Source organism: Sapajus apella, unplaced genomic scaffold, assembly GCF_009761245.1.
Source record: "Sapajus apella isolate SASKATOON/1434 unplaced genomic scaffold, GSC_monkey_1.0 scaffold3, whole genome shotgun sequence".
NCBI lineage: Eukaryota > Metazoa > Chordata > Mammalia > Primates > Cebidae > Sapajus > Sapajus apella.
Window position 1 is genome coordinate 44,332,536 of NW_022436943.1, and position 13,921 is coordinate 44,346,456.

The following is a 13,921-nucleotide window of genomic DNA, read 5'->3' on the forward strand; positions in this document are numbered from 1 at the left end:
AGAGTTGTAAAGTAATAGTTGTTAATCCTTCATCATCTCTTATTGAGTTCTACTCTTTTAACTTTGCTTCTATAATAATCCACCATTGAAACAAACCTTATTCTACAGTATAAGTGCCCTATAAATTTGTCATTTTTCCGAAGGGATTATACATTTGAGACTGTGGAATGATGGACTCATTTGACAGACATGTCAAACATAACAGATGTGTGAAATCCTAATAGCAAGCTATCCCACTACATACTAGAAACTTCAGCAAATGGGCCTAAGTGGGCATATCAGATGTGGGAAGTAAAAAGGAATATGAAATCAAAGTTTCACCCATATGCATCTTTAAAATAATATGAAAAGAAATTTCAAATAACTATTTCAGGACCTTGCTAAAGTATTAATACTCTTCAGATTGCAAAAGAGATTGGTTGTTAAATCACTAGGAGAACATTTGCCATCGGAGTCTATATGTGAGGGGACCTCGGCATCCTTTCTCCACCATCTCCATTTCCTTTATGGAGTCATTTCTGTGTCCCTCCCTTGATCCACGAGAAATGGCAAACTTCTTTCCTTACTCTGTCTCATAGCGTGCTAGCCCACTTTTGTTCATAACTCACCTGATCCACGCCTCTCTGCTCCAGCAGTTTCCTTCCAGACATCCTCCCTGCTACCTCTTTGCACTAGACTCTTAGACCATCAGTGTGACTAGCACAAATTCTCTTATATCCTAAATGGGTATCTCTTTCTTCTATTCCTTAACTGTAACTGAAACTTGGAATAGTCCCCAAATACCACATTGTTATCCCACTCCTTCTCTGGCAAGGGCCTCAATTTATTCTACTGCTCTGGGAATGTCTTAAAAGTAAACCCAGACTTTTGCTGCCTAGTAATACTTCCAGATCATGGAATGTTTAGGGCCTTTCATGTTTCATCATTGAACAAACTGTGGCACTTTCATTAAATTATTTTTTATCTTTCACCCCACTCTTCTAACAACATAAACATTTTGCAGTGACTTAAGCTACTGGTGCATGTTTTTCCATTTCAATGCATTCTTCACTACTATCAGTTAGACACGAGTAAGTAAATTCTAACGTATTCTACCTGAAGTGGCTTTGTGATTTGGAACTATCTCTTTACTTCTAGACTTTGGTTTCTTGTCTATAAAATGATAGAATTTGATGTGATGGTTTTATTGAGCACATACTTTTGATTCTAATTTGGAAGATAGGAAAGACATAGCAAGAATTAATGACCTAGTAATTAGAAATCATATGAGATGATTTCAGTACTTTCAGTCTCCAGAATCTAAACTTTTCATGTTCTGCTAACAAATTAAGTTTCACGGAAACAGTAGGCTTTGAGTTGAGTCTTAAATAAATTACAGCCTTTGGAGAATAAGAGAAAACATTCCTAGCAGGGAGATCAACTTGGTCAAAGGTAGGAAGAAAGAGGATGTGCATTTTCTTCGTTGAGATATGAAGAAAATGGGTTTGGGAAAGAAATAAGACAGTGATCTGGTGAAAAGATAGTGTTATTAGTCAGAATACTTGGCTCCAAATGATGGAATTTTAACTGACACTAAATGTCACATGGGAAATGAATTGGTTCACATAGCCAACCTGGTAGAAGATCAAGAGACAAACAAGCTTCAGGTACAGCTAGAATGTGATATCAACACATTTCATTCTCTACTGCTGTACAAGGCTAAACCATAGCCACTGGCAGCTTCCAGGTTCAGGGTACTCAGCTTGGCTTCCAGGAAGGAAAGGGCCCTTTTCTCCTAATCTCAATTCAAGAAGACTTTCATGAGAAGAGAGAACTCAGGTGGCTCAGCTCGGGTTAAGTGTCTATCCTTCTGAGCACAGATAGAGAACATGATTGACAGCCAAAGCTCATGGCTAGAATGGGGGCGATAAGCAATTCACCAAAAGAAAAGTATATGTTTACCAGAACACGTCTGGAAGCAGGCTGGGCCAGACTAAATGATGGCTCTTCACTACAGATATGTTGCAACCGTACTGTAGAATTTATCTAAAAGTGCTGAGAAGCCATTCATTCCTCCTAATCAAGAGGGAGGTATTATTATAACAGATACTGGTGATAGATTGAGGAATAAGTAGTTGGGAAAGACTGAAATGCTTTCGCATGATTCCTTGCACACAATAGGAATACAAGCCTTTGGCAAACTGAAGGAGGAAAACAACTCAGGGAGATTGTTCAACAGCCTAGGCAGGATGGCCAAAAATCAGTATTTGTGTGGAAATAGATGGCTTTATAAAAAGATTGAACAGCTTGTGATGATTTACTGCATAGAGAACTAGGAAAAGGAGGATAAACCAATGCAATAATAATTAGCTTTTATTAAGCCTTTACACTGTGTTAGACTCTGTGTGTATATAATATATACCATTGATTCCAGAAAGAAATTATTTGGGGTAGGTAATATCATCTCTGTATTACAGATGAGAATGTTGCACTCAACAAGTTCACACTTCATGTAAGCATTTGAGTTGGGGTTCAAACGTAGTCTAACTTAGATCTGTTTTTCTTCAAAGCTTATGCTCATTACGATTACAATATACTACGCATGAACTTAGGTAGTCAGAAAGAGTGTGGGAGAACTTGTCAGAAGGTGATGTGAATTCATTTTAGATCTGTCAAATTTGAGGGAATGGTGGAACATGAAACAGGTCGTGGCCTTAAGGCATTATAGTTGAGGGCCTAGCTGAGGGCATTTAGGTATCTGTTATGGTTTGAATGTATGTGTTCCACCAAAACTCATGTCAGAACGCAAGACCCAATATGATAGTATTAAGAGGTATGGCCTTTGGTAGGTGATTAAGTCATGAGAGTGGAGCCCTCATAATGCAACTGGCGACATTATGAAGGGGCTGGAGGGGACCAGGTAGGCCCTTTTGCCTTTTTATCTCTACTGCCATGTGAGGACACAACATTTGTCCCTTCTGGAAGATTCAGCAACAAGGTGCCATCTTGGAAGAAGAGACCAGTCCCTCACTAGATGCCAAACCTGCCATTGCCTTCATCTTGGGATTTCCCGGCCTGTAGAGCTGTGAAAAATACATTTCTGTTATTTATAAATTACTCAGTCTCAAGTATTGTGTTCTAGCAGCACAAACAGATTAAGACAGTATCATTTACTTATATGTAAAACTTGGGGGCCAAGAGGAAGAACACACATTTAGAGGGAAAAGGCAATTGCTGTACTTCGCTTCTGAAATGAAAATTCAAGCCATTTGAGGCATCACAAAACACTGTATTTATATGAAGTGTCCGCTGAACTAAACTCCAAGAAGGCAACTGCAACTGAATATCTGAAAGCTCTCATCTGCCTGGTGAAGGGACAAAGAAAACCGAAGCAAGCGAAAGGCAGAGCTTGAAGACGGTCTGAGGCAGCTGCCTCCTTTTCCTGTCTCCATGAGTATAAACATCTTGCACCACAGAGGAAGAGAATTGTAGTGGAAGCAGAGAGGGGAAGGAATTCTCCCAGGAACACACTAGAATAGAATGGCAAATTTCAGGAGTAGCCAGATGGACCAGAATGGAGAAGAGTGAAGTAAAATCCTCTCAGAAGCATTTTAAAGAGAAAACAAATTGTCATAGGCTAACTAGCATCTCTGTTTTTCATATGTTTATGTTAAATATTATTTATGCAAGGAAGGAACTATATTTAAAATTTTATAGCTATTATAGAATTAAAGAGCTTCAAGACAACATCTAGCAGTTGTTCCCAAACATTGGAGGGAATTAGAACCACTTAGGGAGCGTGTTAAAAATGTAAGTAACAAATCTAATAATTCCTTCTACATTTATCAGTAGACATACTTCTGTAATGAAGAGCTTCCTCCCATATACAGTTGTTTTTGCTGCCATTGTTTTTACATTTCACTTCAACATAGATTCTTCCTTAATGTGCCATAATTCATGACTATCATTATTCTGTTTGTTGTTTAGATATCCAAAATTTGGCCAGTATGAGCCTCTTTAAGCTGACTCTTGTGTTCTTTGACAGGTCCCTGTTGTTCTTAAGTACGTTTTTGTTTGTCTTTTGATTTCTGGTAGGATCAACTTGTATTTTATCTGCCTAGTTTTGGGATCAGCCATTCCTTTAAGGATCCCTGATTCCTTTTAGTAAGGAACCAAGATCTGGAAACTACGTAAGCTTATTGCTACTAAGGAAGGTGGATATCGTTCATATTCATATCACCAATTCAAACCTAACACTGTAAGGTACTTCCTTACCTTTCCTTATTCACATCTGTATCTCCCAATAAGTGAGAAATTTGGTCTTCAAAAATGTCAACAGATTTATTCATCTTTTTGTGATGAATCATATAAAAGGAAATTGTTTCAGAATTATTGTTTCAATAGCAATACCAACAACAAAACTACAGAACAAGTTCAAAATTTATTTGCAGTTTGTTTTGCTTTTATTATACATCCCAGTAAAAGTGCACAAAGTACCAGATAGATGCTTGATCTAATCTACCATCTAAACACAAGCAAGCGGGAACATCCAGACTATGGAACATTCAATAAAACAAGTGACCTGGGTTCTTCAAAAATTTCAAGTTATGGAAGACAAGAAACAGAGTTGAATTACTCTAAATGAAAGAAAACTAAAGAGATATGAAAGACAAATAACAGGTAAAATCTTAGATTAAATTATCAAAGAGGAACTACAAGGACTTTTGTACGAGATGAAGAAATTTAAGTATAGATTATATTTGATAATATAATTGCATCAATGTGAACTAAATTCCTTTAGTATGATAATGATACTGTGGTTGTGAAATGTCTTTGCTCTTAGAATATATGCGCTGATGTGTTTAGGGGGTGACATGATATCTATAACTTACTTTCAAATGGAGAAAGAAAACAACTCTCTAGGAAATGTGGCCAACCATAAACTAACTTTTAAATATAGAGACAAAAACAGAGAGAGGGCGTAACAGCAAGAGAAAGAGATACAAATGTGGCAAAATTAGCAATAAGAACATCTAGTGATAGATAAATGGGTTTATGCTATATGATTCAGCTTTTTTGTAGGCTATATATATTTTTCAAATAGAGTTGGGGACAATAATGCAGAAACCTGAGCTCCACCCCAAAACATTCTGATGATTGTAATCTTAGTGTCTGAAAACGTACATTTTATCAACAGGATTCTGATGCAGATAAGACAGGATTTTAAGAAAGATTGAGTAGAGTCATGGAAACTCAAGGCTAAAGACTCTTCAAGGTCATATATCCTTGGCTAAAGAAACAGTTTCTTTTGCCAAGCCAACACTTAACTTCCTCTGCCAAGGAATCAGTAGTTCTGTAGAGATCAGTCAAACCCAAGAACATAGAAGGTACTCAACAAATATTTAATAAATGGTTGAGCATGCTATCTCATGTCTGTAATCCCAGCATTTTGAGAGGCCAAGTCTGGTCTTGAGGTCAGAAGTTCAAGACCAGTCTGGACAACATAGCAAAACCCTGTCTCTACCAAAAAAAAAAAAAAAAAAAAAAAATAGAATAAATAAACATTAGCTGGGTGTGGTGGCACAGCCTGTAGTCCAAGCTACTTGGGAGGCTGTATGGAAAGGATCACTTGAGCCCAAGAAGTCCAGGCTGCAGTGAGTAAGGATCACACCTCTGTACTCCAGCCTGGGTGACAGAGTGAGACCCTGTCTCTTAAAAGGAAATTATAATTGCTGGATAATTGTGAATGCTTAGTAGGGTAGAAAAAGAGAAAGGAACTGATTTAGTGCTCCATGATTGTGACCCAGGTATTTTCAGATACTTACACTGTGGTATTCTTTCCAAGAAACCACTGACATATAGAATGATAATTTATTTTTCTGTGTAATAAAACTGAGGTTAAATAACCATGAAGTCAAATTACCTAGAAATAAATTTCAGCTACTAAATTTATTGACTCTGTGATACTAGGGAAAGTAATCTTTTTAAGCTTCCATTTACTAAGTTTTAAAATAGTATTTCCAGATCATTTTTATGACATAGGATTATTTTAAAGAGTAAATAAAATTGTGTATGTAAGGCACTTGTCACAGGATTCACCTAGAGTAAGTGATCAATAAATGTTAGCTAGTTTTACTAGGTTTGAGAGCATTGAGCTAGTAAGTGGTAAACAACCTAGTTAAAGTAAATAGCTTAAGACAAGTGAAAAGATCATTTTTCTCTATATTAAGTTAAAATAATAGTATACTGAATATAAATTTGCATTGAATTATTTAGCTGTTTCTTTTCTCCCTTTTTCCTTGGCTTCTTCTCTCTTTCCTAAAACAAACTAAATTTTTTATCCTAAGACATTATTAAAATTTCTTTTTCTTTTCTTTTTTTTTTTGGAGATGAGTCTCACTCTATCACCCAGGCCGGAGTCCAGTGATGTGATCTTGCCTCACTGTAACCTCCAGCTCCCGGGTTCAAGTGATTCTCCTGCCTCAGTCTCCCAAGTAGCTGGGACTACAGGTGCATGCCACCATGCCTGGCTAATTTTTTGTATTTTTAGTAGAGAAGGGGTTTCACCATGTTAGCCAGGATGGTCTTGATATCCTGACCTCATGATCTGCCCGCCTCGGCTTCCCAAAGTGCTGGATTACAGGAGGGAGCCACCATGCCTGGCCCGCATTTAAAAAATTTCAATATGTACAGGATGCTGAAGTTTCATAGTAAAATGCAAGGATTGGCAAACTATTCTCCATGGACTAGCTACTTGATTTCATAAAATTTCATTGGAACACAACCACACACGTTCATTTACATATTGTCTATGGCTACCATTCATGCTACAATGGCAGAGTTGAGTCATCCTTATGGAGATCATCAAGCCGGCAAAGCTTAAAATATTTCTAACTTGACCATTTACAAGAAAAGAATAACACCTGTTCCAATGTCTTAAAATGCTTAGAAAAGGACTGGAGCAACTTTAAAAGCAGGAAAGACTGGAAGTTAGGGTAAGGGGCGCCAGTCTGGCAAATACAGTCACGTGTCACATAACGATGAGGTTATGTCCTAAGAGATGCATTGTTAGGCAATTTGTTGTGCAAACAGCATAGACTGTACTTAAACAAATCTAGATGCTGTAGCCTACCACACACCTAGGCTATGGACTAATTCCTAGACTACAAACTTGTATAGCATGTTAGACAATTATAATACAATTGTATGGGATCACTGTCGTATATGTGGTCCTTCCTTGACTGAAACGTCATTCGGTGGCTCATAATTATGGTAGGCTTTCCAGTCTATGGTGGCTATCATTATTTTAAACAAAGGAAACAAAAAAGAGAATCTGAACCAACCTTTGAGAGGGCCTCCAATGAGCCAGTTTGCCGTATCTTCTCATGCAAGCCTCACATCGACTCTGCACAACAGAAGTCATCCCAGTTTCATAAATGGAGACTTGGAACACAGAGACATGAAGAAACCTGCTCAAGGTCACATTAAGTGTGAGTGGAAAGATTGGAATTCAGACTTAAGGTTTGACAGAGTCCACATCTCGTCCCTTTTCCACTGAGCTTCAGTTAATTGAAACTCAAATTTTACATTCCTGGTTCTCTGAGTGAGGGCCTTTAGAATTATTTTTAAAGGGAAGCCCTCAAGAGGATTAACTTCTCTTCTGAAGAGTGAGTCTAGCAGCCTTACATGGCTATACTTTAAATTCTGTCCCATAGGCTTCCTGAAAGGTGAAAAACAGTGTCTGTTCCTTTTAGTCACCAACACCAATGCCCCCGAGTCAGATCCATGTCAGATTGCAGTAGAAATTTCAGTAAGATTGCAAAACCTTTTACTGCCTTTTATTTTCTTTCCAGAAAGTTAACCAACTGAAAAATTTGTTTGGAGATATTGGGGACCCCTCCCTTCCTATCCCTCTCTCTCCTTTTTTTTTTTCTCTTTTAAAGGGAGCATTTTGTTTTGTGTTTTCTACAATAGAATCCACTTAGAGTGAACTTAGATTTTGTCACAAAATGTCCTTTAAAACCAGTGAGTTCTGAAATTCTTTCAAGGCTAAAATTATTATGATTCTTTTTTGGCAAATGTGGAAGCTTGACTGAAGTAGAATGATGGTAGGCATATATTATATTTACATATATCACATATGTAATCATATCAGAATATTATTTATTATTTATTTATATTTTTTGAGACAGTGTCTCATTCTGTCACCCAGGCCAGGGTGCAGTGGCATGATCACGGCTCACTGCAGCCTCTGCATCCTGGGCTCAAGTGATCCTCCCACTCAGCCTCTTGAGTAGCTGGGACCACAGGTGCATGCCATCATTCCCAGCTAATTTTTGTATTTTTTGTATAGATGGGGTTTTGCCAGGTTACCCAGGCTGGTCTTAAACTTCTGGATTCAAGCAATCTGCTCACCCCAGCCTCCCGAAGTGCCGAGATTACAGGCATGAGCCACCGTACCCTGCCAGAATGTTTATTCTTTGCCTTCAGAAGGAAATAGGTCCTCTTTCAATTTTCTTGAAACAATCTTCCCTCTAGCCTTCTATTCAGTTTTCCAAATTTTGATAGAGTCATAACTATAGAAGAGATATATCTCTATTACAAGAAAACAATGGAAGTGCCATAATAAATGGCCCCATGTTTGGAGAATAATCAGAAATAATGAGAGATGTGCCAAACCAGGGAACACAAACTTCATGTAAAGGGGCAGCCAAACATACTTTTAAATGATTTTTAAAAATTGGCTCCAATTGTTTAAAATATCATTTGGCCTCACAAATAAAAGGCAAGCAAACCAAAAAGACTCTTGCAGGCTGGATTTGGTCTTCGGATTATGAATCTGTATCTCCCAGTTTAAGTAAGTGAATTGGAGTTCTGGATCTCTATATGCATCTCCAGGCTGTTTGCATAGGGCAAGTCTAGCCTCAACACCGTGATCTAGCCTCATGCTCTGATAGAGTGAAGTCCCGGAGTTCCAAGGACCACCCACCCCTGCTCATACAATTAATGCAACCCTGCAAAGGCAGCTTCTTGGCAGTGAGCCAATTGGCCTTCCTTCTGCTTGATAGCATGCTCCATTGACCTGTACCAGCCCTCAAGTGCTCAGTAGAAATAAGGATGGCAGACATTTTGTTTTCTGCTGTATGATTCCACGTGAGACTAACTGCTTTTATATTAGATTCTTTCAAAATGGCAAGGAACAACAATCAGATAATAATTTTCCACCTTTTTCTGAATTCCCAGTTGTCAAGTGACAAACACTTCCACAGACTAGCAATAGAATCAAATATAAAGAAATCAAAACAACATCATGGAAAAAGCTTTAAAAATGGTGCTTGGATAGAGATGAAGTTTAGGTGTACATTAATCTGTAGGGATGCTGGAACTCTCTTGGTATGGTTTGGCTGTGTCCCCACCCAAATCTCATCTTGAATAGTAGCTTCCACAATTCCCATGTGTCATAGGAGAGACCTGGTAGATGTTAACTGAATCATGGGGGTGAGTCTTTCCTGTGCTGTTCTTGAGATAGTAAGTCTCAAGAGAGCTGATGGTTTTACACAGGGGAGTTTCCCTGCACAAACTTGCTTGCTCTTGTCTGCCACCATGAAAGATACGCTTTTGTTCTCCCCTCTTGTTCCACAGTGATTGTGAGGCCTCCCCAGCCACATGGAACTATGAGGTCATTAAACCTCTTTTTCTTTATAAATTACCCAGTCTCAGGCATGTCCTTATCCGCAGCATGAAAAGGGACTAACACATCCCTGCACTTTTTATTTTCTATAAATATAGTCAACCCAGAGAAAAACATTTCTGGGTAAGCACCTGGCTTTGCTCTCATAAATGTTCCTAATATTTTAGAAATTAGTTTTAGCCACAACAGGCTTAACGCAGGTGCAGGGGTAGAGTTTGAGAAGCCAGAAGACCTGGCTTGTAGCGGCCTTGGGAAGTACAGCCTGACCTCTGGTCATCCTTGAGGGGATGAGATTATGTCCGCATTTCAAGGCTTCAAGTCCTAACAATGCTGGGAACTGGGAAGTTTCCAGGAGAAACAGCCTGCCTCTTTCTTCGTCTCCTAGGTAATAACAAGAAGTGTAAGTTATCCAGCCGTTCTCTGGTCTTTTGTTTTTATATTATACTAATATCTGTTTGAAAATGTTTTCATTTCACAGAGTAATATGATGTTGGCCATTGATCCTTAACACACCTTGGAAAGTAGGCAGGTTAGGTGGTTTTCTAACGAGGACACAAAAGCTTAGCAAGGTGTGAGACTTTACCAAGAACACTATAATTCAGTTTTTCTGAGTCAAATTTCAGTGTTTTTTTTTTTTTTTTTTTTTCTTCAGGGTCTGGAGAGTCACCATTATACACAATATTGCACTAATTCTGTTGTGGCCTTCAACTTTTAAGCCTGATTCATAGGTCCCTCATGATTCTAACCTCAATATTATGTAAACATTCCAGTACTTTCAGAAACAATTATTGACAATCTAGAAATAGCCTATGCTAGACACCTTTCTGGGATTAAAAAATAGGACTCAGTTTCTGTTGTTAAGAAATGGGCAATTTGCATTTTAGAAGAAAACAATTAGGTGAAACTTCCAGAAAATAGAAGTAAAATGAAGAAAATAGGTCTCAGCATGTGTCAAACAGAGAACTAAGTATTTTATGCCATCTGATGTAATCCTTGCAGCAATTCTCCAAGGCCACTGTGATTATTCGCCTGACAGTGGAAGAATCTATTGAGTAACTTGCCCTAATGACAGAGCTGGGATTCAACCCCACTTCTACCAGAGGTCAAAGTTCTGGAGAGTGTCACTGTGCCATTCTGACTCACCGAACACACACAGAAGCCCATTGTGCTGGGGACTGAACACTTGAATGCCCAGGAAAATGTGGAAGTTGGGTGTTCTCAGAGAAGAGCAGGACCAGAGGAGTGAGCTATTGAGTTAGAGCTTGAAAGCAATGGGGGGCATGGATTGGTGCAGGCTGGGTGGTGATGGGGAGGTCAAGAATGGATTGGAAAAGCATGAGGAATCATGGAAGAATAGGTTGGTGCTGTGTAATGCAGTTACTCTCAGAGGTCAGATGGCTTATCTGGTAGAGATCTATACGGATAGCACAGTGGTGAGCTCTTGAAGCTGGATTTACAACTGTGCTCTTTGTTCTGAAGGAGAATGTGTTGCTTTTGCCAAATGCCCTCATTTCCTGAGATCAGGTACTTCCTGGGGTAGGAGAAAAGCAAGGTTTCGCAAGAACCATGGGAGGACAGTGAAGGAGCTCACCTGAGTAAGGAAGAGTGAGTTGAACCATGCATTTTCTTGAGAATTGTGAAGGCAAGTTTAAAAGGCTTCTTGAGGATATTACATACACTTGTTTCAAAACAGAGCTTTGTACACATTCTTGAAAGAGTGATTCAAATTTTGTACCTTTCAGAATCATAGCCCACAGATAACATTTTTCTTGATTTGGCATACTTTGAAAAACTTGGAAATTTCATCTAAAAATTGATTTTTCAGTTTCTCTTGAAAAAAAAAATCAGATGCCTGTCAACACTGAGTCTCTATGCGCTTATAATAATAGCTATATGTATGCAGTGCCTACTATGTTCCAGGTACTGTTTTGATGATACTAGTTTTCTTAACAATTGCATACAGGAGGATTGATGGTTGTCTCAATTTTTCAGATTGGTAAACTGAGGCAGTGGGAGCAGACTAACTCAACTGAAGTGATTGAGCTGTGATTTGAACCCAGGGAGTGTGGCCCTAACATCGAAGCATTCATCAGGAATTGTACTCCCTTTCATGCCAGTTTGCAGCTAGAGCTGACTTGCTCTTTTGTATGTCACCAATTTTTAAATTGGCCCTTAAAAATTAGCCACAGACTGTTCTCTGCTCCTCCCATAGAGAGGTGGAGGTCCATGTTCTCTCCTGTTCAGAAAAGAAGATCTAAGGAGAAACTTTAGTGATACTACTGTAAAGGTATCTTAAAGATGCCCCAAGAAGGTCAGAAGAAAACCAAGTGGCATTCAGGTTATATATTCATCCATTCAGGCATTCAATTAGTTAGTCAATCATTCAATAAGCATTAAGCATTTCTTCAGGCCCAGAAGCTGGGCCAGGCCCTCATTAATATATAAGTACATAAGATACAATCCTCCCCTTCCAAAAGTGCTCCCAAGGGACCCTCCAAGAAACTTCTGCCTTTGAAAGCTGTTGCTAAGGGGAAGGAGTAAAGAACTACTACTCTGCTACGACTGCTACTGGTAGGACTACTAATATCATTAACGCTAATATACAATAGCCATCAACATAATTATACAGCCCTTCACAGTTTGTAAAATATTTTCCAATATACTATCTCATTTGGTCTCCACAATAACTCAGAAGCAGAAAGGACAAATCTTTTCTCATTCACAGATGAAGAAGGAGAAGATGAGAGAATTTAAGCCCAAAGCCTTAAATTCCAGTGCCAAAGTGTGACACTAGCAGGTGGCGGAACTGGAGCTGGTTTTCTGAACTCCACTTTCTCTATTACATCCTCAGTATTTTGGAGCTGCAGTTGGCGCTAGGAGGTGACTCCCATCTTGAGAGCTATGGATGGCCCCAGGCCTGGCAGAGCTTATTTCCTGGAGGACTTTGGCCCTCTCAACTATTCCCAAAGGGATTCAAGTCTGATGTGGGATGACAGCAGGATGGTAGGACTTGTTGGGCTTTCTGTGTGGTCCTCACTAAAAAGTAAGCATTTCTCTCCAGAGTGTGTTGTGCTATTGGAGACGCAGGACCTTTGGGTGAGGACTTGTGGTAGCTTAGAGAGGCCTAGAGCCACATAACTGATCCTTTCACCTCATGGAGAAGCACAGCGTTGGAAAAGAGTTACAATGTTGTATACTGTTACCTAGAGATCCTGGATTGGTGTGTCTAAATCTGCGTCCCACAGTTCCCTCCCTGGCCTATTTAGAACAGGGCATTTGGAGCCAGGACACTCCAAGAGGATAACGGAATGGCTGGTGTCAGAAACCAGAAATGCAGCAGGAGTCTCCATGTGAGACTGCCCAGAGCACAGAAACCCAGCGTCCTTGAGGAAATGGCAAGATTCAAACACGGGAAAAGCATAAACCAAACACATTCCATAAAAGAAGAAGTAGAAGTGATAATAAATTTCCAGAAAGGTTCTCAGCTTCATTTGTAATAAAAATTAACACAATAAAAGCATTATTTTTCATCTCTTAGGTTGGCAACCATTTACGAAGTTTGAAAACATCCAATCTTAAAGATATTGTGGGGAGATAGAACTCCAGTTCCCTATCAGTGGACTGCACACTTTTCGGAGAGCTTTATAGCACTGTTTATGATGTATGTACACTTTGACCCAGTTGCTCTATTTTGGAGAATTTTTCTGACAGATATACTTACCCAAGTGCACAAAGATACTGGGCAAGGAAGTACATTGTAACAAATTTTTAATAATAGTAAGAAAATGGAAACAGTAAAATGCCTATGGTATTCCCTAATACCAGGCGAACGTTTTTAAAAATGTCCAAATGATATTAAGTGAAGAAAGCAAGTAGTAGAGTAGTACATATGCTAGGAACTTTTTTGGTGTCAAACAACAGAAAGACATAGCTCACTCAAAGGATTTCTCTGTTTCTCTCCTCATGTCCCTGTATGACTCTCTGTGGATGAAACATATCTGAAAGGATACATGTGCAAGAGTTAATGATGGTTGTCAGCGGCAGTGAGTGTGGGAAGACCAGTGTAGGAAGGAGTCTTAGTTTTTACTTTATTAACTTATACCCAACTTGAATATTTTTAACAGTGAATGTTTATTTTTTTATGTTCAAACAATATTTTAAATAAACTACTAAAGGAGTAAATTAACAAGAAAAACCGGTCGGGTGCAGTGGCTCACGCTTGTAATCCCAGCACTTTGGGAGGCTGACGCA